This window comes from Malaclemys terrapin, chromosome 19 (genome assembly GCF_027887155.1).
Source record: "Malaclemys terrapin pileata isolate rMalTer1 chromosome 19, rMalTer1.hap1, whole genome shotgun sequence".
NCBI lineage: Eukaryota > Metazoa > Chordata > Testudines > Emydidae > Malaclemys > Malaclemys terrapin.
The window spans coordinates 13,202,041-13,228,051 of NC_071523.1; the positions used below are offsets into that span (position 1 = coordinate 13,202,041).

A 26,011-nucleotide genomic window follows, 5' to 3' on the forward strand; every position below is an offset into this window, starting at 1 on the left:
TGTGTTTTCACATCTTAATGTGTCACACTTGGCACATTCAGTTCTTACAAACCAGAAGAAGCAGATTTTGTTTCATGATGAAGCTGCTTGCCAAGCTTTAATTTAGGTCTTCTTAATGGATTATTAATGAACTTGTGAAGTGTACATGAATACTTTTTATTGACAAAACACCAGCATTAAAATTCAACGCTTTGTATGTCAATACCCTAATCAAGGGCTAGGCATTGTGTTTAGATGTTACTGAAAAATGCAACTTTTACACAACCTAATGAATACCTTGAAGTTTTACTTACAATTGCTAGAAAGCATTCTTTCTCTAACACAGGCAGATACATGTGCTCTGGTTCTATTCCTCATAGGTCCTCGTTCTGAGTAATGTGTGTGTTTGAGGATAGGATGAAAACTTTCAACTGCTGTAATCAGTAGGAAGAGAATCTTCTTGTGTGCTTGCTTACATGTGTGTTTTTTTGTTTTTTTAAATGGGCTTTCAGGTGGGATTTTTGTCAGAATTCTAGAGTAAAAACTTCCCATCAAACCACTACTTTGGGGTTCTGTATATCTTCTGGTTTCTCTGGTTCTCCTGAATTTGCGCTGTTTCAGCAGCAGTTCTCAACCAGGAGTATATGTACCCCTCGGGCTACGCAGAGGTCTTCCAGGGGGTACAGCAACTCCTCTAGGTATTTGGCTAGTTTTACAACAAGCAATATAAAAAGCACTAGTGAAGTCAGTACAAACTAAAGACATACAATGACTTTTTTATACTATACACTGAAATGTAAGTATAATATTTATAATCCAGTAATTTATTTTATAATTATATAGTAAACATGAGAAAGTAAGCAATTTTTCAGTGATAGTGTGCTGTGACACTTTTATATTTATCTGATTTTGTAAGCAAGCAGTTTTTAAGTGAGGTGAAACTTGGGGTGCACAAGACAAATCAGACTCCTGAAAGGAGTACAGTAGTCTGGAAAGTTGAGAGCCACTGCTCTATTGTAATTTTAAGATGGTGTTTAAGAGTCTGGCAGTAGGTGGCGTATTACTACTTGACCATATTTGGGAAGAGCTAACTGATAAACCTAGATGCTGGTAATTGGTAAGCCACCTTGTAGGTTAAGACTGTGCCTTGTTCATTTCTGCCATTCTAGCAGTTCTGAAATGCTGTGTGATTTATTTATTTCTATGCCAGGAACCTGCTTTAACAGTGTGAAAACTGTCTCAATCCCTATGGCCTCTGTTCCGTTTGTCCATGAATGTGTCTTGTTTTTAGGGTGACCAGATCACCCAAGTCAAATATCGGGACGCGGGTGGGGCGTGATGGGAGGGGGCAGGGCAAAAAAACAAAAAAAAAACCCTTCCTCCACAAGCACTGGAGGGAGGCCCGGGAGACGCAGGGGAAGCGCGGGGCCAGGGTGAGTGAGAGTCCAGCCTGGCCCCGAGCAGGGAGAACTCAGTCAGGCGGTAGGGAGAGTAGGGGGGCGGCCCACGGGGCCAGGCGGCGGCTGTTCTCCCCCCCCCGGGCAGCGGGACTCGGGAGCAGCCGCTGCTGCAGCTCCCACTGCTGTGGGGGGAGGAAGCGGCCGATGGCCAAGATTGGTGGCTGCGGCTCTGGCGCCCGGGCTCGAACCCCTCGAGCCTGGGCCTGCTGCGGGGACCCAGCAGCGCGCACGCTGCGCCCAGCCCCTGGCCAGTCGCGTCTGGGCTGCTGCCCATCTGGTGCAATCCCGCCGGCGGCCCCGGAGTGGGGGCAGCAGGCCCCAGCCCCCCCGTCCCGCTCGCTCAGGTCCCTCAGGGGAACGAACAGGTCTGGGCTGCTGATGCCTCCGCCCCGGGGCCGCCACAGGATTGCACCAGCTGGGCAGCAGCCCAGACGCAACTGGCCAGCATGCCCGGGCTCGGGGGGGTTAGGCCCGGGCGCCAGAGCCACCGCCGCCGAGCTTGGCCATCGGCCGCTTCCTCCCCCCGCGGCAGTGGGAGCTGCAGCAGCGGCTGCTCCCGAGTCCTGCTGCCCGGGGGGGAGAACAGCCTCCGCCTGGCCCTGCGGACCGCCCCCCTACTCTCCCTACTGCCCGACTGAGTCTTCCCTGCTCGGGGCCAGACCGGAGTCTCTCTCACCCCGGCCCCGCGCTTCCCCTCCGTCTCCGGGGCCTCCCTCCAGAGCTTGCGGAGGGAGGAGGAAGTGCGAGCCTGGGGAAGAGGCGGGGATTTGGGGAGGGAGCCAATGGGGGGAAGGAGGGAGCGGAGTCGGGGTGGGATGGGGGGCGCGAGCACTTCCGGGCTCCGGAGTATTTGCTTGTTTGTCCAGTGTCCCAACCGCACATCGGTCGGGACGCGGGACAAACAAGGAAATATCGGGACAGTCCCGATAAAATCGGGACGTCTGGTCACCCTACTTGCTTTTCTTGTAATTCCACGTAGTGGAATGTTTTCTTAAGTGGATGTTTGTTCTTTGGTAATATCCCTTTCAGTCACATGTGAATTAGTTTGTGCTTCACTGTATCACAATCTGTAATCAGTTGCTTTCATCAGGGAAGATGTCTTTAGAACATACTAAAAAACAGGCATTGTGTGTGATTTTTTTTTAATAAAATGCTGGGTTTGTTTAAAAGATAGATATTTGTATGATCCACAGGATTTTCCCAGTGAGGTTATGAATTTTAAGAATGTGTGTGTAAGTTAAAAATTGGAGAGGAGCATTTCTTCAATCGTTAATTCATTTTGAGTACAGTGCTGTGTTGGAAATAACTTGTCCAGATCTGATGGGGATTAAACACATACTAAATACCTTATGTGTAATGTTTCTTCCTACAGTTGACGGTTGTAATGTTTCCCTTCCCTTCCAACAAGAGACAACTAAACTGAGAATCAGGGACTCCTTTGGTGCCAGATGCTCATTTTGACATGCCATGAAGGGAAAAATTGCACATCCTTCCTAAAAACATTAGATTTATTTACACAGTTTGCTCCAACTGCATTACTCAAGAGATGGAGTGAAACCAAGTTAGTCCAGACCAGTGTGATTTTACTTTGAAATTTCAGAGATAGTCATGCTATTTCTGACTCACAGAATATCCTAAAGGAATATGGCCAGGTAAATGGTCTTATTTTGTTTTTAACTCTTAACCTACTGTATAAAAATCTACTGAAAACATAAATACATATAGATGCATTCTGTCCTGTCACAGAAACAAAGTTAACCTTCTTATGGCAGCATTTCTGTACATTAAGCAACACAAACAAATCAAATCCCTTAATATTTGTGACTCTGGTATCAACCACAGTTTATTAATTGCTACCTCTAGAGGTCCATGTAAATTATCAATTTATTGTGCATGTAATTTTGAAGGTGTGTGTGTGTGGGGGGGCGGGGGGGGGCGGGTGTGTGTGTGGGGTGTGTGTGTGTGTGTTTGGTGATTAAACTGAAGACTGCTCCACTATTGTATAATAGGCCTAGTTATTCATATATCTATGAAGGAAATAAAGTATTTTTCCTGTATTTAGTTTTAAGACTCATGTGTATGGCTGAAGACCTAGCTATGTGGAAGGGACCCTAATTTTGTGTATGCGGTATTTGCTTTGACTTTAACAAACTAAGGTTCATGTTGCTCTCAGAGCTGTGTAGTTTTAAATTACTCTTGTTAGTGTTTTTTAAACTAGAAAGGAAGTCTTAGGATAAAAGGTCTGGTTCCTAATCTGAATTTTTAGGATTGTCAACATAGTATCAGCCTGGAGGTAGATGATGCATGTCTAACATTTGGTTGCAATGATTAATATTATTATAGTGTCTCAAAAGACATCTATTAATCAGTGGAAGCATCTACAAATTGGGAAGTATCAATTCTTGACAAATAGTAATTGTTGCTATGAAGTTGAGGCTGGCCGTCTGTTGCCATGGTTTTTAGTTAGCTATTATAAATGGGTGGTGATGGTGGAGGAGGAACACCCAGCTTCCCCTGCCTCTCCTCTCCCTTAGATTCCTGTTAAAAATAAAAACGTAGATTAGTTCCATCCCTAGGTATCCTCTTTCCAGACTGAAAATCAGGGTGTTTTTTTTCCTTTGGTTTTATTTCTGAAGATCATGACTTCCATGTGTGTGCTGCACCTTCTTTACTGGCCAGTCCCCTTTGCACATGAATCCACAACTGAACTATAGTCATGTGGTTCCAGACTGTTAAAATATTTTCAGCATTATAGTACAGACTTCCTGCTTTTAAAGCTTATCTGACCCTCCTGAGGGAAAGATTAATATAGCTATGGTCACATCCTGTGGCTATTGTCATTTTTAAAAAGTCTATTGAATTTTCTGAAATCCTTGAATGTAAAAGTGATTGCACTAAAAATGTTGAGTGCTCTAGTCACATTTCTGATCTTTCCAATGCCTTCAATAAACCCAGCAAGTTTTTGTGCATATCTGTTTGTTTAGTATTTGCTACGTTTGGTATGTCAGGAAAATCTCCCAGTAAAGGATCTGCCCTATTCTGGAGAGATTGTAAAGGAAGCATTTGGCAGTCATTTCCTTTAGCTTGTGAGAATGAGCATGCTTTACATTATAATAGTTTAAACATACCGCAGGCTGTTGATAGAGGTATCATATTTTCCATTTGCAAGGTTCCTTTATATTTAAAATCTTGAGGAGAGATCAGGGTAGCTTTCATTGTTTGTTTAAAATTGCATTGATAAAAAAAGTTGAAAGAAATGCATTAGCCTCAGTCCTCCCCTTCCTGCTTCTATTTTAATCAGAATTTCATACTCCCAAATGTTTCCTTTTTACTTAAGAAAAAAAATCAACTAAAGCTAAGTTAGTGCTGACATTGCTCATCCTTTGATTAAAAGCCAATATATGCTATTTAGGGAAAATATTCCTTTACACTTTTTTCATTTTGTCTTGAAAACTGTCTGTCCAGCTGTCTGTCTTTCTTGTTTTTAAAATGGCATCTTCTAAAATAAAAAGTACTTTTGTTCAAGAGAAGCTGTAGTTTAAAGCAGAAAGTTACTTAACAGGTTGGTGTCTTGCTTTATCTGTACCACAGATTCAGAAGCTCTTAGTTTTTGTTTACGTGTTTTGCATTTACAGTGTGCCATTTCTTGCTTTGGAGTTTCCCAGGGCAGGCACTTTCAGAAAAAGACTGTTTAACTTCTGTATTTGCTGCTAAGTAGCAGGGGAAACAAACCAGAGGGAGAAATACTGTGTAAGTTAATTTCTTTGATTTGCAAACATGATCTTATTTGCTGAAATATCTATCTATCTAGCCTACTTTGTTTTGATTTCTTGCTGTGGAAGTTACAGCTGGGGTTTCAAATTGTCTTTTCTCACCACTTGCTTTCTAGCAACTTGGTTAGATTCCCCCAACTAAATTTATTACATTTAGCAGATACCTAAGTACATAAGGGACCTCATCTTAAACATCCTGCCGAGTCCCTGAGTTCCTCAGCTCATTCATCCATATGACCCTCTTTGTCATTTTAGCCACAACTCTTCACTGAGTGAGAGATCTCTTCCTAACTGTTTTGTCCTTTCAAAGTGCCGTTGTCTTGGAACATATATCCAATCTGATCTCCAGTGAATTTTGCACTGTAAATGGAAAACTTATTTTAGAGTGTGCTCCCTCTTACTAGGACTTCTTCAGGCACCTTGAAGGGTTTGTTTCGAGCTTTAGATCGCTGGCAGAGCTGCATACCTCAGAATATTACCATGGAGAGAGCACTGCGCTTTGGAGGGTCATGGCTTGACTCTTGACCATGTAGAGAACTTTGTAGAAGAAATAATATTCCAGGATGTATTGTAGATGCTTCAGGTGCCTCCCCCAGCCCCTTTTTAAAAAATTTAAATGGTTTATTAGAGAAAGACAGGGTTCTTAGTACCCTTGCACATCTCTCTAGGGTACATTGAAGAGAGCTGCTAGTCATATTTCATAGGAAAAAGCTCAGATGATGGGGAATAACTTTATCCCCAATACTCTGAACGGCTGTGTGGGTAGAACTGTTGAAATACTTCAATGTATTTGGTTTGTGAAACTGGCTCTAGGATCTGTCTAGACTAGAAGAAAAGGTATATTACAATATGTTGGCTAACATGCTGCAACTGACACATTTGAATCTGCTCTGTGGACATGTCATGCTGATGTGTGCAAACCTTGTTGAGTTAAAGCATAATAGGGAACCTAGGCTTTAACTGAAAAGTATAGTGTAGCTATGTTCTAGCTTCACACCATTTTAAATCTTAGTTTAGATGAGGCATGAGACTTGATGATAACTCATGTGGTAGCTTTGTTATGTTGACGTGTACTTCCTGGAGTCTCTTGGTATACTGTATACTGTAACAGTGGTTTTTGTTCATGGATGTGTGTACCTGAAAGCTGGTTACTCAGCATGCTAGTTAGCTATTTTTCTTTGGGTAAATAGCTGCTTATTTGGGCTATCTTTCTTTCAGATATGGGTTTTCAAAAAAAGGCAATTGCAGCTGAGAGCATGTCTGTAAAGTTTAAGTCTTCAAACTCTTACAGTATAGCTATAAATCTCAGAAAGTAAAGATTAAAATCTTAAGTGATAGTGTTCTGGTCAACACTTCCATAACTTTGAAACTGGATTAGTTACCATACTTTAAGAGCATAGTGTATTTTGAATTCAGACAACTGCTTAGAATTGTGGGTGAGTGCTTTTAACAGTAGGAGTGTTCGGGGAAGGACCTCAAAAGGTGGACAAGATGGACAGACTGTTATCCCAGTAACCAAAAATTAGTATTTGATAAAGGCTGGACAACAATTATGGAAATTCTTTGTTTAATTCATTCTTGTATATCTTAACAGAAAGGTCTTTTGCTTCAAATTAAGTCTTAAAACTTGGTACAAGTTGAACCTCTCTAATCTGGCACTCCCTGGTCCGGCAACATCCATGGTCCAGCATAGGCACCAACTCCGTGGGTGCTCTGGGGCTGGAGCACCCCTGGGGAAAAATTAGTGGGTGTGGAGCATCCACCAGCGCCAAGCTCTCCCCTCAACTCCCTCCCCCTGCGCCTCTTGCGTGCTGGCGGCCCCGCGCTTACCAACTCCTCTTCCTCTCTCCCAGCACTTCCGGAGTGCCACAAACAGCTGATTCACAGTGTTCAAGCTCCGGGAGGGAGGGGGAGAACCTGGTGCCGGCATTGGAGCCCGTGGGTGGGGGGCCAGTGGCCAGGCCCCCAGGCAGCATCGGGGTCCCCAGGTGGGGGGGCCATGCAGGGCACAAAAGCCTGGGGGTGCTGTAGCACCCCTATTTCCCGTGCCTATGGAGATCCGCTGGCTCTCTGCATTGACCTCCTGTGGTTTGGCAAATTCTCTGGTTCGGCACTGGTCCTGAGGGTGCCGGACTAGGAGGTTCAACCTGTAGTATGTAAGATACCTTGTCAGTATGCATAAGCTCTCTGGTGAAAGAACTTTGTCGTCTTCTCTTCCTATGGCAATAATAGGAGTAAGTAAAATAATCACTTATTTATATAGAAGGAGATTTCAAAGACACTCAGATGGAATTAATGTACCAGACTGCCCTTAGAGTTCTTTGTACGCAGTCTGTACATTAGTAATTGTTTCAATACTTCTCACAGGTCCTTAAGCCAAAGGTAATAGCACTTTGCCTGTTAGCTGACAGGTAAATACTGATACACGATCACTATTGCTATTGCAAAATGTTTGAAGTTGCATTTTTCCTCTGTCTTCCTGTTCTCTGAGTTAGGAGATGATGTAAAATCACGTTCTGAACACTGCACACAGACATGATTTTCAAACACTCCATACATTCCATATTCAAACAGCAGGTGACAGTTACGGCAAGATAAGTACTTAGAATGTTTAGGAACAGAAAGGTCTAATTGGCTGAAAATGAGGTTAGGATTCACTTGCGGTTCTGGGATTTCTACCTGTCTGGTAAGGCCTTCTTTCTCAGAGTATCAAAGTGGTGTCAAAGTTTAACGGTTACTTTCAGGGTTTTTGTACTGGGTGTGCAGAAGTATAAGTACAAAACGAGAGGTATTTTTTCTCTATTCAAAAGCTGAAATTTAAAAAAAGTCAGTTATTTTTAAACTGTAGGAATGCAAGATACTGAGTGGTTTAACAGGTGGTCTCTTCCCCACATAATTAAGAGTGCTTTTTAAAAAATGAAATTGTGGAGGCTCATAATCCATAATGAACACAGGTGCCATCTGGGAATTCTAAGGAGGTAGAAAAATGGCTTATCTAAAAATTGGCTGCTGTGCACTAAATTAAAAAAAAAAAAAAAAAAGGTATTTTAGTGTCGTGGTTTAGGAACTGCCTCTGCCGTACAAGCAGTCCTATTAGAGATCTAGCCAAAACCCCCTTCCATCTTGTACCAGAGATGGGACTCTGATCATGTTTTAGCATCTCCCAAATTGTGCTATGGCCTAGGACAAGACCGCTGATGATACTGTTGAAACTAGGTTCCCCATAGGTATTATTTACAGTGTAAACAAGATCATAGCATATATGGATGCAGCATGCTGTGGCTCAGTCTACACTAGTGGATCGTGCTCTCACCCCGCCGCCCTCCCCTCACATACACACCTTGTCCTCTTCACCACCCCTGGCACAGCTCCACTGGCAGCATTACTAGTTTAGACAAGATTCTTGGTAACTTCCTGGCATTTCAGGTTCTCTAAACTTGCTCAGAATATAGACAGCAATACTTAGCTCTTAACAAGACCTGTGAAACCATCTACCCTCAGCTCTCTTTATACTAAGATCCATTACTGACAACTGGTGAAGAAGGTAGGTCACTTTTGGCTCACAAAAACAGGATTGAAAAGTTTGCTTCCTACAGTAAACAGTGCCAGACTTTTCAACACCCATTGCAAAACGCATGCTGATGTGAGGTGTCTAGTGCACTTTTTATGGTTTGGATCTGTTGGCACTAATAGCCAAGCCATTTCCATCTCTGGATGAGGTCACAAGTCTGCAGTTAACTGCTGTAATAAGTATTTTTTTGTCTTGTAATATTTCAGCCTTAGGCTAGCTGTATATTGGGCTTATTTTTAACCATTTAGAATTCCAATTGTTGTTCTTACCATTGGGAATGTACCAAGTATTAGTAGGGGTGAGAATTTTGCCCCCTCCCACCCCCAGGGGGAAATGACCTGCAGCAATACTGGTGCAGTACCAGCAGTGGTGTGAACAATGGAAAAACCCTGGCAAGAGAGCCTGGTGTAGATAAAGTCCTGAAAAAGCTACGTTAGTTAAATCAATTTTCAAAAATAGGTTCAGCTTAACATGGACTTACTGTGTTATGCTTGTTGCCTATATGAGCCAGGCAAAAGAACGTTAAACCTTCTTTTAGAAGACAGTCAAGATCAAGTTATTCTTGAAAATGGGCTTAACACCCTTTGCTTGTTACAGTTCACACCAACCAGACAGTGTGTGGAACCTGTTTTTAAAAGCAAAAACTGGACTGTGTAGGTGTAGAGTGCTTTTAAATGTTATATGGCAAACCTTTTAGTTTTTATGTTTAAAAACGCATTATTAAAATTTTCTTATGTGCTCTATATGATCCAATCAAGTATTTTCATGATTAGATTGCCTGCTAAAGCATAAACAGCTTCTTTGGAGCAGTTTGCCTGGTGGGTGGGTGAAATATTTATGCATACCTGATGATGGCTAAATCTCTCAGAAGAAATTTTGAAAGCAGTTGTACTATAGATCTTGTGGCCTTGGGGTATATCTGTATTTCATGTTTTTCAAATTTTGTAAAGCTCTCACAAGAGGTTATGAATTATTTGTGTCCTATGAAGTGTGTCTAGAAAGCAGCACCTTTATAGCCCTTTAAAAATACACTTTATGTCACTCTGCCCTGTTAAGTGCTTGATCTTTCACAAGCTGAAGCACATAGGTGCCATATACAATGTTAGTGTCCACAGAAACCAGCAAAAGTTGGGAAATTGGAAGGTAAGGCTGACTTTCCAGTTAATTCAAGCGGTGTGAGAGACACGCACAGAAGACAACACTTATACAATAGCAGGAGTTAATGACAGGGTGTCAAAGCCTTATCTTTGAATTTCCTAGCTTTTGTTGGCTTGTGTCACAACCGTAATGTTACTTAAACTAGGTATTCTATTTAATTATAATGCTTATAATAAAGTCAGATGTCAGCTCACTTGGCTGCATGCTTAGGCCTGTAGAATGCCGAGTGCTTTGCTTGTAACTGCATCCCTTGTCTCCTTTCATTATCTGTTAATGGTACTCAACATGACAGGGTTGTTTTGATAAATGGAGACTCCTGTGAAATCCGGGCTGGATTTTGTATGGATTGGAGTTGTCTTCCTTTTGCACAACACTGGGAAATTATGCAAACTGGACCAAAGACAGCAAATGGGAAATAATCTATTGTGTGAATCATAGAAACTACAGACTGAAAAGATCTATTCGGTCATCTAGTTCATCTTCTCCAGGCCAGTGCAGGATTATTGCCCACAGGATATTTTCTAGTGATTTTTGTCTAATGTATGAGTATGATGTTTGAGGGGGAAAAAACAAACAGATTACAGCGAGCTGTTCTTGTGTATATTCTTTTAAAATCCCTGTTTCCCATTTGCAGATCTCCTGCCTTGAATTTTTACACTGTGTAGTTTGAAAAGCAATCTCTTGACTGGTTTAATATATTGTGCCCCCGCCAACTGAGAGAACTAGATTGAATAAAAGCCTTTGGCCTTTATTAGAGAGTGGGTTTGGGGGAATATGAAGAAGAGAGACAGCACCTACTACAAAATAGTGTTTGGGTTGTTTAATTCTCAGATCAATTTTTCACAAATGAAACAGAATTGCCATGAAGGTAAGTGCTCTGATCACTGTACATGATCCTTCGCAAGCAGTTTTATATGTCCATCTGTAAAATGGAGATAATGCTTCCCTCACTCACAGGGATGTTATGAGCATTGGTCAGTTAGTTTGTGAAACCTGTTAATACTTGGAACACAGTTAACTCCTGTCATCCAAAGATATCTGATGTACAAATGGAAATTACTAGACCCATTTTATAGATGGGGTAACTGAGGCACGGTGAGGTTAAGACTTGTTCCAAGATCCCACAGTAAATCAGTGGCTGAGTCAGGAATACAACCCAATTGTCCTATCTTGCTCTTCTCACTGGACCATTACTGTTTTGTTTGGCATCTTTCATGAAAACTGATTCCAAAATGCCTTAAAAGATTTTCAAAGGTGCCTAAGTGATCGGAATTCCTGCACCTAAATCACATAGGTGCCTTTGAAAATCCAGCTAAATGGGACATATTTCATGTAAATGGGACTTAGCATTGGCTTACTGCAAGAAAACTCTTTTGGATGTCATTTGAAAGCAAACATTTTCTTAAGTGGGCACTGGAGAAATAAGCTACTTCCCATGGTTTGCCATGTATCCGGCCATACTTGATCAGAAAATTGAAGTGAGAATGAATGCAGTGTGGTTGCTTTGTACTTGCGGATTGATTTCAGCTCTGATGGGTGTGGAGTTATCACAAAGCCACTTGGTTATGAAGTTTATTTTCAAGCAGCACATTTCCCCCTAGGATGGGCTCCTGTTGAGAAGCTAATGTACAATGGATCTTGCAACAGAGCCAACCTTGCACTACACACCACCTTCAATTTGTATTGATCACAGCAGCCTTTCAGGGTGGCAAGGGTGTTGTACTTCATCAGCTGTTTGTGCATTAGCTGTGTTGGTGGTTTAGGAAGCTATTTCCAGCAAGGACAGAATTTAAAATTATAAGGTTGTACATTTTTATTTTGAGAAAGACTTGGACCCTACCGTGATGAACACCATATAAATGCCTATGGAAAAAATACAAATCAGAACACAATATACAATATCTGGGGGGAAAACAAGGCCGGGGACAATACTTGACATTCATGGGGACTTGATATAGAAAAAAGGAATCATGAACTTTGGTTTGACATCTTTTTTTATTTTTTATTGGTGTGTGGGGGTTGTAAAGCAGTACTGAGGTGTATGCGTCAGTCATTTAGTTAAAGAGAAAACATCATTACTATATAGCTAAGCCCTTTATTTATTTGACAGAAAAGAGATTGTTGCCACCGTTCATGGACTGCATAAACAACTTTTTTTTGGTAGTCGTACATTTTATTCTGAACTAGAGATCTAAAGGGCTGTGCTCCAAAATGAAGTTGGTCATTTTAGGCAGCTGCGAGATTTTATTATTATCGCATTAAGCGGGAGTGGGGGGTGATACTTGAAGCTGGCAGCTAAGTATCACGTTGTTTAAAGCTGCATGGTAGGAGTGTGTATTTATTTCTTCACTATTAGATTAATTTCAATCAAATCAAATTTAAAAGGTGCCTTGCTTAGCAGATGTAGCTTTAGTCTCTTATGAAAAAGGGGAGTGGGGGTTGGAGAGGATTTTAACAAAATGGCTTACTGGTTGAATAAACTACAACAAAATCCTTGTATAGAAATGTCTCTAATGTGACACCAGAGAGGCGTCTCTCTCTTATCCATCATTGGAACAAATGCTCTGTGTGTGCTTCCCTCCACCCCTCTATTTTTTTAATCTGCATTTTTTTCCCACCCCCCTGTGTTTTGATCTGCATTTGTAGATGTAAGGAGGTTTGTTTCATTAATATTCCTGGCTGCAGCTCTAGGATGTGAGCCGCTGATCACTCCCGGGGATGCTTTGCCTCTTTAATATCTTGCTTGCAGATGCATTTTCTAGCTGACCACGCTATTAAAGAGCTGCCATCAATCACACAGCTCGGTTCCGGCTGGGCTGAGTGGGGAGGAGGGAAAGGATAGGCAAGAGCATCAGCCAGAAGGAGAGTGGAGGTGCGTGCGTGCGTATATGGCCAAAGATGTATGGAGAGCAGCACAAGTAGCATGGAGAACTGAGTCGTGTGTGTGTGTGTGTGTGGCAGGCGGAGAGTGTGGCCAGGAGGAGGACAGGCACCACCACCAAAGACCGAACAGAGAGCAGAGTCTGTGTATTGAAGTGTTAGGCATCAAGCACCAAACCCTGCCTGAGACTGGAATGTGTGTGTGTTCAGCCTGTTTCGTGGTGTAATTTGCACTGGAGGGATAAGCACCAGAGGCAGCCTGAACCTGCTCCCTGTGTGCCTGTGCATGGCCAGAGCTGCTGCCGCCGGACTCCGCTCCGGGTTTTCCTCTCCACCGCCTGTTGTCTTTTGGAGGCTGTGCTTCTGTCTCTTTTTTTTTTCCTCCTCCTGGTGTCTGGGTAAAAGAAAAGAGACTGGGTCACAGAGGCATGTGGAAGTGTCTGCAGCCGAGCAGCTGAGGACTCGGAGCCTGCGAGAGGGGGAGCAGCAGTACAGTGTGCATGTGCTGAGGGGAGCCAACTGCAGCAAGCCAGGGGGCTTCTGGCTGGGCACCCAGGGCGGGCAGGCTCCAGGGCGGGCAATGCTGCTCTCTCCTCCGCCTGGCCCAGCGACTCTGCAGTAAAGAAGAGGGGGCCTCCTTTTGTTCACCAAGTGCATTTCTCCTCTTCTCCCCCCCCCCCGCCTTCCTCCTTTCCCTCCCTATCCTTCCCCCTTTCCTACCTGCCTTCCTTCCCTCCCTCTTCTCCTCCATGGGCCTTGCATGCTCCTGCATGTTGTTGGACACCGCAGCAGCCCCCGTCCTGCAGGCTCCGGAGAAGAAACACAAAGTCCGCAGGGGTCAGGCTGTAGCCGCTGCTAGGATTGCAGACAAGTTGTGTTTGTCCGGCTCCTCCAGGAACTGCAAAGCTTAAAGCCCAAGGCTGGCTGGGTGAGTGTGCAGCGCAAAGGGGGGTGGGGGTGGGCTGTCGTATGTGGCTGCTGAGATGGACAGGAACCTTGCACCCTGTCCTGGCTGAAGTCCTTGGATGCTAGGGCTGCAGCTTTTGACTCCTGTAAGTGGGCTATAGTTGAAGGAAGTCAGATCTGCTGCAGGTCATGCTATGGGTGTGAGTCCAGAGAGTGGGTTTACACCCTGGATTATTTACTGCTTAACTCTGTAACTATAGTTAACGGTACATGAAAGGCACTACACACAATGAAGTTCTATTCGGAGGAGAATGTTGAGATGGTCACCCTACTAGTCTTAAAATAGAATAATGATGATGATAAACCACTCTCACTGTACAACAGAAAACACCTGGATAGAGAAACTCTTGACTTTATTCATTTATTTTTGCCCTCCTGGATATTCCAGATTTTCAAGGAAAGTTGGATCGACGTGGTATGTGATGTGATAGGTTTTACTGGCCCAGAATTAGGGTGACCAGATGTCCCGATTTTATAGGGACAGTCCCGATTTTTGGGTCTTTTTCTTATATAGGCTCCTATTACCCCCACACCCCCTGTCCCAATTTTTCACACTTGCTGTCTGGTCACCCTACCCAGAATGCAAGCTCAGAGTGTTTTAAGGCCACAGGTTTCTCTTTCTCAGGTGAATGTTTTGCTTTGTATGTTTTTAATCTAACAAAGTTAGCTAAACAGAGCAAACGTTTTGAGTCTAAACTATTATACGCAAGTGAGGTGAAGAATGAAGTTTCCTTGCTTGGTTGAAAATCCACTTCCATTCCACTTGCTAAGGTGCAGGAGTGTCTTGGAATGCCTTTTAAATTTTAATTGGTGCAGTGGTTGGTGTAAGGTTCTTTTATAATGTTTGCTCAAACCCTGTTCTTAGATGAAGTGACAGGGAGACCTGCTTGACCACTTTCTGTTTCTTGAGAAAGAAACCAGCTCTACTTTGTTTTACAATCCGTTTTTAAGCCTTTCTTGAGTACATGTGGCATTACACTGCATGGGGTATTGTGTGACTGGATGGCTTCCTTTCAGCCATATGGGGTTCTTTTTTAATTGTATGTGAATGAAAATGGCAGTTGACAAGGAGACTAATTTTTAATTTAAAATTAGTCAGATTTTTTAAGACTTCTAAAATATGTAAAAGTTGAGAACAGAAATATGACCCTTAATTCGTGGAGTCTAAATGTAAATATTCTACATTCTAGCAAAGGATTCCTTCTGGGAACTCAAAATTAAAGTAAATAGGATTTAAAACCCTACAGACAGGGCAGCGTTATTTCAATGTAAAGCCATTGATCTGTGGGCAATTAGTTCCAGACTTGCAGCGCAATCTGCATTTTTGTCAGATTTTTGTTCTTAAAGGCACATGTTTGAATAGCTATATTGCCTAGTAAAATAGCACAAGGCAGACATTTTAGATGCTTTACAGCAAGTTGAAGAATTGTGTGGGAGCAACATTTAAAAGCTTTTTTGTTTTTTTCCAACCCTGTAATTTAGTAGTGTTTAAACTATGTTATAAAGATCTCTGGGAGCAGTGAAAGGTGGTTTTGAGTCCAGCACACTCAAGTGCTTATTGTACTCTGGCAGGCTGGGTGTTTGGCAGCCAGTTTTTGAAATGTTATTTGATCTGGCTGCATGATAGAATTGACTAGGATTACACCATTTTTTTTCCCCTGTGGCTGTTGAAAGTGATGCATCAGCGAGTGCTGTTCAATAGCATATTTTAAGACTTAAACTGCATGTATTCACTTTAAGCAGTTTCCAGTGAAAGGCAGTTTAGAATTTCTCTTGTCTTGTGGTTAGGATTTATGAATTGAGGCAAGGGCTGACGTAATCTATCCCACTTCCTTTGTGTGTTTTTTATAGTAGATAGTGTTTTTTTTTGTTTTACTTTAAATAGCTGTGACTGTTTCTCAAATACTTGCGTATCTTCTTTATGCTGTTGGCTTTAGTATAACTAGTCAACTTGTTCTTAAATTATCCATCTTTAAAGATATTGTTCTTTCAACTTCCACTGAAGTTCAGTAAATAGCTTGTATATTATGTGGACTAGTTTTTTATTTTAATTAATGTAACTGTGTACAGCTGTTATGTCAGAATGCATTGACTTCCTTCTGCAGTGTAGAGTATCATACACTAGAGGTTGTAAAGAATTGCTTGGTGGATCCTCTAACCCTTCCTTGCTCATTTTTATTCATGTGATGGGACAAGACAGCCTTTTGTTTCATAGTATCAGTAGCTAATAGCTCATTTGTGAGAGACCTTTTGTTTTGGTTTGGGGTGGCGGGGGAGGAAAGAAAACAAGAAGCCAGGTATTAATAGACTTCTCATAAACCTGCCTGTTTTGGGGTCAAAGGGTTATGCTAGCTATTGTGTTGCTTAAGAGTATCAAGAAGGAACTATCTATTTTTGTAATGTCACAGAAGGTCAGTGGTTTTGTACTGTGGATGAATTACTGCTGAGGCAAATATTCTACACTGTTAAAGAATCCCTTAAAGCCATATCTGTATAAAGATGGAGAATGCACTACCCTTAAAGTGTAGAGGCTGTATGCAGTTTGGATTAAAAGGGCCAAGTCCTCAACTGGTGTAAATTGTCACAGTTCCATGAACCCAATAGGGTTACTTTAGTTACATCAGCTGTGAATCTGACTCAGTAACTTAATTTCATTATGGATTATGTTCAGGATCTAAAGTGATTGTGTAGAAACACCGTCTCGGTCTACTGTTAAATTACTTGCTTGGGTTCTTTTAGTAAATTCTTAAATGGGGGCAATACAACAAGGATATGAGGTTTGTTAATCATGCTTTAAATATGTTGCCCCTCACAGACAATGCATTGCTTCTTCAGTGAACACTGTGTGTTTTTTACTAAGGGCTTGTCTACACTTGAAATGCTACAGTGGCACAGCTGCAGTGCTGCAGCCCTGTTGCTGTAGCACTCCCGTGTAGATGTGAGCCGAGGGGTGAAAACATTATTACCTATGTCGATGGGAGGAGTTTTTCCGTTGATGTAGGTAATCCATCTCCCTTGAGAGTTGGCAGCTAAATCCACACAAGAATTCTTAAATCAATCAAATGCTGTCTACACTGGAGTTAGGTCGGTTTAACTATGCCATTAGGGGTGTGGATTTTTCACAACCCTGAGTGATGTAGCTGGGTTGACCTAACTTTTTAGTATAGACCAGGCCTAAGCCATCTTTTTTTGGTCGGTCAGAGCACATATTAGTTCTTGTATTTGTCAGAATGTTCCTGGAACTGAGAGCAGTTTGTGGTGATAAGAGTATGTAGGCTGAATCGGAAGCAGGAAGAACAGCCAGTAAAAGCAAACTTGTGAAATCTGTTTATAACATACATCTAATGTGGTGCCTTTAACTCAGACCCAATTAACTGATAGCAAATAGGGTGAAAATGCAGGTGGTAGAGCTGAATGTGTAGTGAGGCTATGGTCCATTAACATTTTGGAGAAATAATGAATGTTCATCAAAATACTAAGGGCTTTTACTCGTGTGTTGTTCCTAATTTCCCTCCTGTTCACACACCCAATCTTCTCACCAACATTTGGTGCTGTAACCCATGTTCAGATGGCCTGTGCGACAGTGATGGTCCAGATACCTCAAGTGGAGGATAGAAGGTTTAAACCCCCCAAACAAGCAGTTAAAGCAACTGATTGTATACTGTATTACTGTACTATAAAAGTATATCAAGTCTTTTATGAAACCTTGTAATGTTCTGAACTTCGTTGCCATCATAAGATGTATATAGACGGTGGTTATGAATCTATGTTTGTGTATGTAGAAAACTGTGTTCATAATCTCTACTACAACTCACAACAGGGCGTTGAGTAGTTAGCGAGAACAGGCAACTCCAGCCAGGTGTTCATGTGAAACCAGCTTCAAGTAATGATCCACCGTCCTGCCCAGGAAAATACAGTGATGGACCAATAGAGTTAATGGAAAGACATTGAGACATCCCTGGCTATCAAGTCAAGAGGGAATTTCCCCACTCTGAATAAACATGAGTCACCATGGACTGGGGGTGGGGTGGGGAGCCTTTTAAAAACAGGCTTGGGACTGATTTAAGCTTTTTTTTTTTTTTTTTTTAAATCTAGACCTTGATGGACAGCCTCATAATTGGAGGCTGTCCGTGAAGGCTCAGTCCCCCTCCTGCAGCTCAGGGGTATGCTGAGAAATTGACTTAAGGCAATAGATAACTTGCCTTAGAAAAGGGATTTTATCTAATAAGAGAGCATAAAACCTGAGGCTGCGTTTTTGGGTTTCTCTGTAACCTGTATATTTTTTTATTTCCTTTACTATTTTATTTTTGAATCTGATTTTTCTAGTAAAGAAACTTTTTTTTTATTTTTCCCACAAGCAGGTCTCTGGTGTGTAAACTATGGAGAGTGGGAGCCAAAGTAGGCTGATATCTCGGAAGTGGGTTTCACATCTTTGCAGGTGATGAACCAGAGGGAAACGGTCCAAGTCTCTGGTAACTAAGAACTCAGGGAGGACGTATTTGGAGAGGCTTGGGACTGGAAGGGCCGTTGGTGTCACCCTGCAAGGAGTAACTAGCGAGAGCCAGGGTGAGACCTGATGCTTGTAGGCTGGCTACTGGGGAATTGAACCATACATGCACAGCACAAAGGCCACTAAGATTTACAGGGCAGGTGGTGACAGGATCCCTTACTGGTCTGGGTAGTCCCCAAAATGCCACAGTGGCGTAGTTGCTGCAGGAGTTGCACCCCAGTATCAGCAAACTGAGGTTCACACTCCAAATACTTGCTGAACAAACCCTAACAGATTCAAAAGTGACGGAGCAAAGTCCAAGCTTACAATTTATTATTTTCTGTTTATTTCAGGTTAGGGAAAATACAAGAAGGAAGGAGGAAAATGAGCTGGTTAATCACTGGACAAAATGGATAAACATCAACTTGGGTGCTTGTATTTGCAATATTTCTCCAAGGGGAAATATTTGTATTCCCTAAAGGGAAATCAGTAGCGGATCTGAGAACTTTGCACATTGAGCCTTTTAAGCAGAAAGAGGAGGGTACAGGTGGAATTGTCCCAGTGTTGGGACACCAGCCAGGCCTTCATTCCCAGGAGGCAGCTGCTAAGTTAGAGCTGACCAAATTGCATTGCCACAGGTGGCTCATCTAAGGCTATAGCAGTGGCTCTCAAACTTTTTTACTGGTAATCCCTTTCACATAGCAAGCCTCTGAGTGCAACGCCCCCCCTTACTAATTAAAAACCCTGTTAATATATTTAACACCATTATAAATGCTGGAGGCAAAATAGGGTTTAGAGTGGAGGTTGACAGCTTCCAACCCCCTATGTAATAACCTCGTGACCCCCTGAGGGGTCCTGATCCCCAGTTTGAGAACCCTTGGGCTAGAGACTAAATGCTGAATGAGGTTTTCAGTAGGCTCATAACCTGCCTACTCTGCAGCGAGGAGGCTGGCTAAATTCTTTGAGTGCTCATAGTTCACCAGTTCCCTCTGTGGGCCCGGAAGGACAGACAAGTTGTCCCACAAATCACTAGGAAAGAATCATAGCGTCTCAACTTCCTGCAGCAAAAGGACCTCGGAATATGCTCCCTAGAAGTCCCAATCTCATCGGTGAGTGCAGTACCAGGGATGACACAGTAACTCAGATATAGTTTTGTAGACCTCCAGTGAAGATGTACCCTTAAGACAATGAAGCAGGAAAATGGATAGTTGCACAGTAGTTATGAGAAGAATTAAAATGAGTGAAACTTGTCATATCTGGGACATAAAGCCCTATCTAGGGCCACTGTTATTTAATCTTCAACACTGATGTGTAAATATCCCGGGTAACCAGAGGTTGAACCTGGGTCAGTTCTTTTCACCTATATTCCATACAAGCAATAAAATGTATTGGCCTGTTTAAAATAATGTGGCCGGCATATTTGATGAAGTATTTGTCAAAAGCCTCCAGATACAGCTATGAACACTGTAAAAAGCATTATTTGCTCCTGACCTATCGAGTTATCTACTAACTTTAAAATGGGCGATAGAGGCGGCAGTGTTCTAAGTCCATAACTTGTTTTGAGCCCTGACAAGTTTTTAAAGAATAGTCCCTTACATGGTAAACTACTCTTCAATAAATACTAGTTCAAAAGAATCTCCGCTAGCTTAGTAACAGTATGTATTCAAGATATTTAAGGTGCCCTTGTGTTGTGAAGTTATCCATTCTCCGTAAGAACTTTGCTTATATTTCCTAAACCCTGAATGGCTACATTCTTGTTTAGAAAGCCTACATTCCAACCCCTCCCTATTAGAAAAAACACAACCATCTTTCTCAAGTGAATTTATCCTTTCTTAAAAATCGCCAGCTCTTCAACAGGTTTTCTTCCTGCTTCTGAAACACCATATATTGCTTGTTTGAAAGTCTTTCTAGGAATATACATATTCAAAATTCCATATAAAGTGTGTGTGTGTGTGTGTGTGTGTATATGTGTGTGTGTAATATATTTTTGCTGTAGTGTCTGATCTGGAGTCTCACTAAGGTTACAACCATGCCACAGTGGAATAACCATGTTTTAAGGTTCTAATATGGTTCCCCGGCCAGCATGGATGAGGCTCCCCCCCACCCCCCTTCCTCCTCAAGAACTCTGCAAGCCACACTAGCCTATAGACAAACGTTCTAGTATTTCCTGAGATTTATGAAACATGCAACACTGTTTTATAACATGGATCTTAAGGCAAATATTGGTGCTAGTCAGGAAAACTGTGTTGGACTCATGATATACAAACGGTAGTGTGAACTGGATCTCATTTATCTCTGCCCTTTTATGTCTGTTTGAAAGTTTATCAGTGAATCCTTGTGTAACGGGTTGAATGATAGTAAAGGTTAAGTTCTCACTGAAAGAGCTCACAACAATTAGTATTTGTTCCCAAGTTTGCCTGAGGTAGCAGTTTGAGTTTTGACCTTTGAATGCAAAGCAAGAACAAGTAATGTTGAAAAATGTAAATGATTAAAACAAGCTGGACTTCTTTAGGAAACTTTTATGCAGCTCTGCCAACAAAAAGCCCTGGTGATTGCACAAACATTTGGTTACTGGGATAAATAATATTTGACTGTGATGTGTGAATTTTGTTTATTATAACTATACATTTCTCATATGACAGCAGGGTTAGAATTCTGGCTTTTCCTACTGTTAGCAAAAGCACGGGGGAAATGAGGGCTGTAAATTTCGCATTAGCAATGCGACTGCACAGTTCCTCAAGGGGGAAATAACAGTGCAAATTTCAGAGGAATGATTCAGTGCGATTAAGCTCTTCTGTGAAAATGGATATAATTCAGAGGCAACAATCTAAAGTTCTACACAGCAAACCTGAACTGTTTTTTAATAGTTAGATATCTTCAGATTTTCATGTTCCTTTTTCAAAAATAAGATAAGGTCTACTATGGTATGTGACAGGGAAGGGAAACACAATTTTTCAAAACTAACTAATCCTAATCTAGGTCTGTTGCAGCATTTCTACCTAGTAATGCAGAGCTTTATTTTAAATTCGTCTGTTGCAGACTTATATCCTTTATTAAACAACAAAAAGACAGCCCTAGTTTGACATAGTGATTACTTTGTAAAACAGACACCTTTTTTTGTCGAGATCAGAATACTCTTGAGAAGTAAAGCTGTAGTTTTTCAATATTACATGTCATATAGCAGCACCTGAAGTCTGGAAAATTGAATACTCTGCAAGAATGTTAAAAATGAAGACATTGTTAGAGTTCATAACACTAAATCAGTGGTATTTTTTCCCCTCTTGTGTGGAAGGTTTTGGCCTTTGGTGTGAGGGGTGTATTTTAGCCACTAAATTAAACATTATCGTCTCTCCCATGATTCATCTAGCTGGTAAAATGATAGCAGCCAAAGGTTACTACATCTGGTATTGAAGTTGTGGCTGTGGATTCTTTTGTTCCTGATTAGATTAGGGGACTAAAACCTCCCTAATCAGTTCTAGGAAAATTATATATTTACTTAAAATAGGACCAGCATGTTACTTCCTTTGACCCTGAGAAAGTTCACAGCTTCTTTGTTGTTGTCAGCTCATCTTTTTTCATAGGTACTGTCACTTTGAAAAGTGTAGAAACCCAGCAGAGAGTAGATATTCCCCCCCCACCCCCCAAGCGCATGTTGGACCTGAGAACTCCTTTATTTGTATTTATCCACAGTGTGAAGATTTTTGGTTTTAGTCTGTGACTGATGACTAAGAGTTTCCGCAGCAGGTGGTTGTATTACAAGACAGTATAAAAGTGATTGAGCCAAAATGCAACAGGCTATATACCTCAAGCAGTGTAAAAAAAACAAAACAAAAAAAAAAAACCACACACACAAAAAACCAAAACACCCTTTCCTTAAATCTGATATAGTAACAATTCCCTACAGAATTTACTTTTACAAGCAGCCAAAACATATACTGTATTTGCTCCATTTCCTGTTGAAATCTAACAAAGGAGCCAAAAATCAGATTTCCCTTTCCTGATAATAAAGCTATTCCTTGGAGGGTAGAGTAGGGAATAGATTCTTACACAGCAGTTCCCACTGAAGAGTTGAATGCTTTTAGGTAATCTTTGGTGTGTGTTTCAGAGTAGCAGCCGTGTTAGTCTGTATCTGCAAAAGAACAGGAGTACTTGTGGCACCTTAGAGCCTGTGTGTGTTTGACTGTATGTATGAGGAGGAATGTCTCTAAACTGCATGTTTAATATTAGAATATGGTAATTAGAGCTGGCATACCCAGCCAGCCTATGTTTTATAGTTAATGATGTAAAGGAGTTAAGAGCGAGCACCCCAAGATTATTGGATCATTCGGATTCTGATTACCCTTTCATGGTGTAATAAAATAATTATGAATACTGTATGAAAAACTGCTGTATTGTTTCAGTATATTACTGCTTTCTGTGTTTTTTAAAAGAAATTGTGTTGTCCTCTTTTGCATTATTTTTAGGTTTTATATATTCAAAGCATATATTATTTTCAGCCACACAAGCTAAAGCACATTTAAAAAAGCCAAAACAAATATTTTTTTAGGCTTCTTGGTTCCTGTTAATATTTCACGTTGTATCTGTTCTCTTTATAATAGTACATGCCACCGTTGCTAAGCGAATTTAAGTACATCCTGGTCTAAATTGAAAGAGTGCTCTTTCGTGAATGGATATAGTAGGGGTAGCTGTGGAGAATCAGTTGTTGGCAGGGAAATTCTTTGCAAATGCATACTGAAAAAACAGTGGCATCTGGAAACAAAGTGGGGGGAAAAAATCTGATGCTCCACTGTTGAGAGTAACTTCTGTTTGTGATCAAGCATGTGACAGTCTGTTGGGAAAAGCAAACTGAATTTGATTCATGCTTCTGATTTTTAAATGGAGCTCGGCCTGTGTGGATTTTTGTCTGCAAAATCAGGTGCTTAGCTCTATCTATATGGTGGGATTTGTGTGCACAGCTACTTTTGGGTGCTAAAAGGCAGGCACAATAAATTGTGAACACAGTAGCACCTGCACAAGAGATTGCCGTTTGGTCTTTCGGCCCTAAAGTTCTCTTCCAAGGGGTATGAATGCTTAATGCACAAGATGAGAATAAGTATTTTATGATGAAAGTAAATATTTTTGGTTTTCTTAAAACATGTTGGTAATGACGAGTATAAATTATGGTAACAAAGCACAAACGCAAGAAGTTTGGGTTTGACTCTACAGCTAGTGAAGTTTAGCTAGTTGCTGTACAGCAATTGGTTGTCTTGTTACCTTTTTTGTTGTCGTACAGAATCATCTTTGGCTACATGCTGCTTTTCTTTTTAAGGACATGCTGTACTACCCAAAACGCCAAAGTTCACTGTAAGTCTTTTTGTTCTCTACATTGTTTTCCTGTGGGAGTTCCACAATAGTTAAATTCAACAATACTTTTAAAAAACACCTGTTGTTTAAATAATACAATCAACAGAACCTTGCTCTATGTACACAGCTCTGTGGTCATTTTGAACATAGTTGGCGATAGTCTTGACTGGAGATTAGTTGTAATTCTGTACCAGGTTAGGAAGATACTAAAGCTTTGAAACACTTAGCTCTTTCATACCTCTCATAATTGGTGCATTAGCAATAATATGTATAAGGGTATTTATTAGCATTTTGTAGCTGAAAATCTTCGTGCTTGTCAGCACTTAGGCTTGCATTGGTTTCACTAAACTGGTGCAAACTCCGATGTGGACATACTTACTAGCTTAAAATTAAATTTATAGGAAGAAACTGAACTGACATAAGACAGGTCTACATTGATTTTTACGATGCCCATGCACCAAGTTGCAACGACTTAACTGAATCGCTTTAAAAGAATAACTTTGGTTAAACTAATGCAACTTGGAGTGATCAGGTCTTAGCACATCCTTTTCTGTGTCTGCATTGTTATGGTAGGGAATTGAGACTTTGGGAAGAACTGCTGATACAAACACTTTTTGATGTACCCAGAAAATATAAAGCCAAATATGGGACTTTCCACAAGGTGCTTTGCATTGCAGTCATGGACACCTCCTTTCAGCCCAAGAGAGTGCTGACGAGGCAAGAGGTGCTTCATAAACACTGGTGTCATTTTCTTCCAGATTGACTTGTTAATGCAGTGGATTTTGCATGTGGAATGCACCCAGTAGTTGTTTGTCTCGAGTTTGCTTTTATGGAGCTTGTAGAGAATACCAACTATTTGTCACAAATAGAGCAACAGTTAATCTAGTGCTGGATGGGTGGCCAAAGGAAATTTACCTCAGAATTATCTGATCAAGACATACTTGTATTTTTAGTTTTCTTAATGGCTTTTAAAGTGTGTGTGGTATATGTATTTACTGATCTTGTGGAACACATTACTGAATATTTGTAAACAAGTAAACAAAGTGCTTAGTTGGGACTCAACACTGGGAATTTTGTCTCTTGGAAATAATACCTACTCCTTAAAATACTGCTACTTTGAGTTTTTCATTGGCAGTCTGGATTAAGTTGTGTATGGATTATTGTACAAATTCAGCTGGGGTTTGTGCAAAACCTGGTCAATGCCATAAAAAGGTTTTAGCTTGTACCTAGCTGTTCATGAACATTTCCAATGGACTTAGAGCTTGGCATCCAGTGGCCATCCCATCATATAATACTTTCCCTCATTCCTCTTTCTCCTCATCCCTGGTGATGTTCAAATGCTATACATTAAAATACTTATTTGATATTCTCTAAATTTAGTATAGTTTTCAAAGTGGGTTTTTGTGAAATATCTTCTTGTTCTTGCTTGTTCTTAGGGGAGCTCACTATTCAGTATAAACTAAGAATTAACCAGAAATAAATCTCAACTGAATTTGTAGATATTTATCTAATGGGAGAGGTTACATGACTGTTGGAGAAAACAGGCTAATCTGGGCAGTGGTGAGTAGATTTAATTGGGTCTTGATTCCTTGGATAACAGGAACTGGTGATTTTTGTCCTATAGCACATGGAGAGCAGTTCTAAAGACTTGAATTTGAGGTGGATTAGGTTACTGTAGTAGGAGAGAGTTTTGTGATTTTTTTAAGCAAATAGCTTGACATTTTTATGCTTGTTTTACCTTTAAAGCTTACATTTAGCAAATGATTGCTTTCTCTGAAGTTTCAATCTTTGAAGATACTCTTGTACAAATTTAATAAACCATGTCATGTGATTTTAATAAAATGCACAGTTTTTTTACTGTCCTATATAAGTATGAATGTGTTTAAATTTTTATATTTCAGCAAAAAAGAGCAGAACGATGTTTTTGCCCTATGTATATTCATAGTGTGAAAAAGGTCCATATTTTGTTCCTCATTTAGAGTTGTGTATATAGTTCCTGATCCTTTTTGTGCTGACCTATTGTCAACCCAGAGCCTTATATGTTGGATTGTTCATTCAATGACTTTCAGTCTCTTAAAAGCATGTCACAGATCTGTTCACAATCCTTCATTGTTAAAAATCCATCTTGCAGACGGGACAGAGATTTCACGTTGTACTCCTGAGGGAATATTGCGCCTCTGCATGCGTGCAGAATTCATGTCCCCTGCAGATTTCTTTGCTTCCCTGTAGAAAAATGACTTCTGACGGGGAAATAAAGGGAAGCCACAAGAGTGGTCACACACCCTGCCCCAGCAGCCCGGAGCAGCCAGCAGAGAGAGAAATCACTACAGGGGAGAGGGTGAGTGAGCGGGGCTGAGGATGCCCTAACTGGTGGCTCCTACCCTGCGCCAGA

At 41.2% G+C, this 26,011-nt stretch overlaps 1 protein-coding gene across 6 annotated transcripts in view; it reads left to right on the forward strand.

Moving 5' to 3' along the window:
- The window catches only part of RERE (arginine-glutamic acid dipeptide repeats), a 401,731-nt gene that overhangs the window by 73,768 nt on the left and 301,952 nt on the right, over positions 1-26,011 (forward strand). For 5 of the 6 annotated variants that reach the window (XM_054009347.1, XM_054009349.1, XM_054009351.1 and 2 more), the window contains exon 1: positions 13,244-13,749. The exons of the other annotated variant lie outside the window; for it this stretch is intronic. The gene's annotated coding sequence lies outside the window, so the exon portion shown is untranslated. Of the gene's footprint in view, positions 1-13,243; positions 13,750-26,011 lie in introns of those variants that run through there. 6 annotated transcript variants of the gene reach the window in all.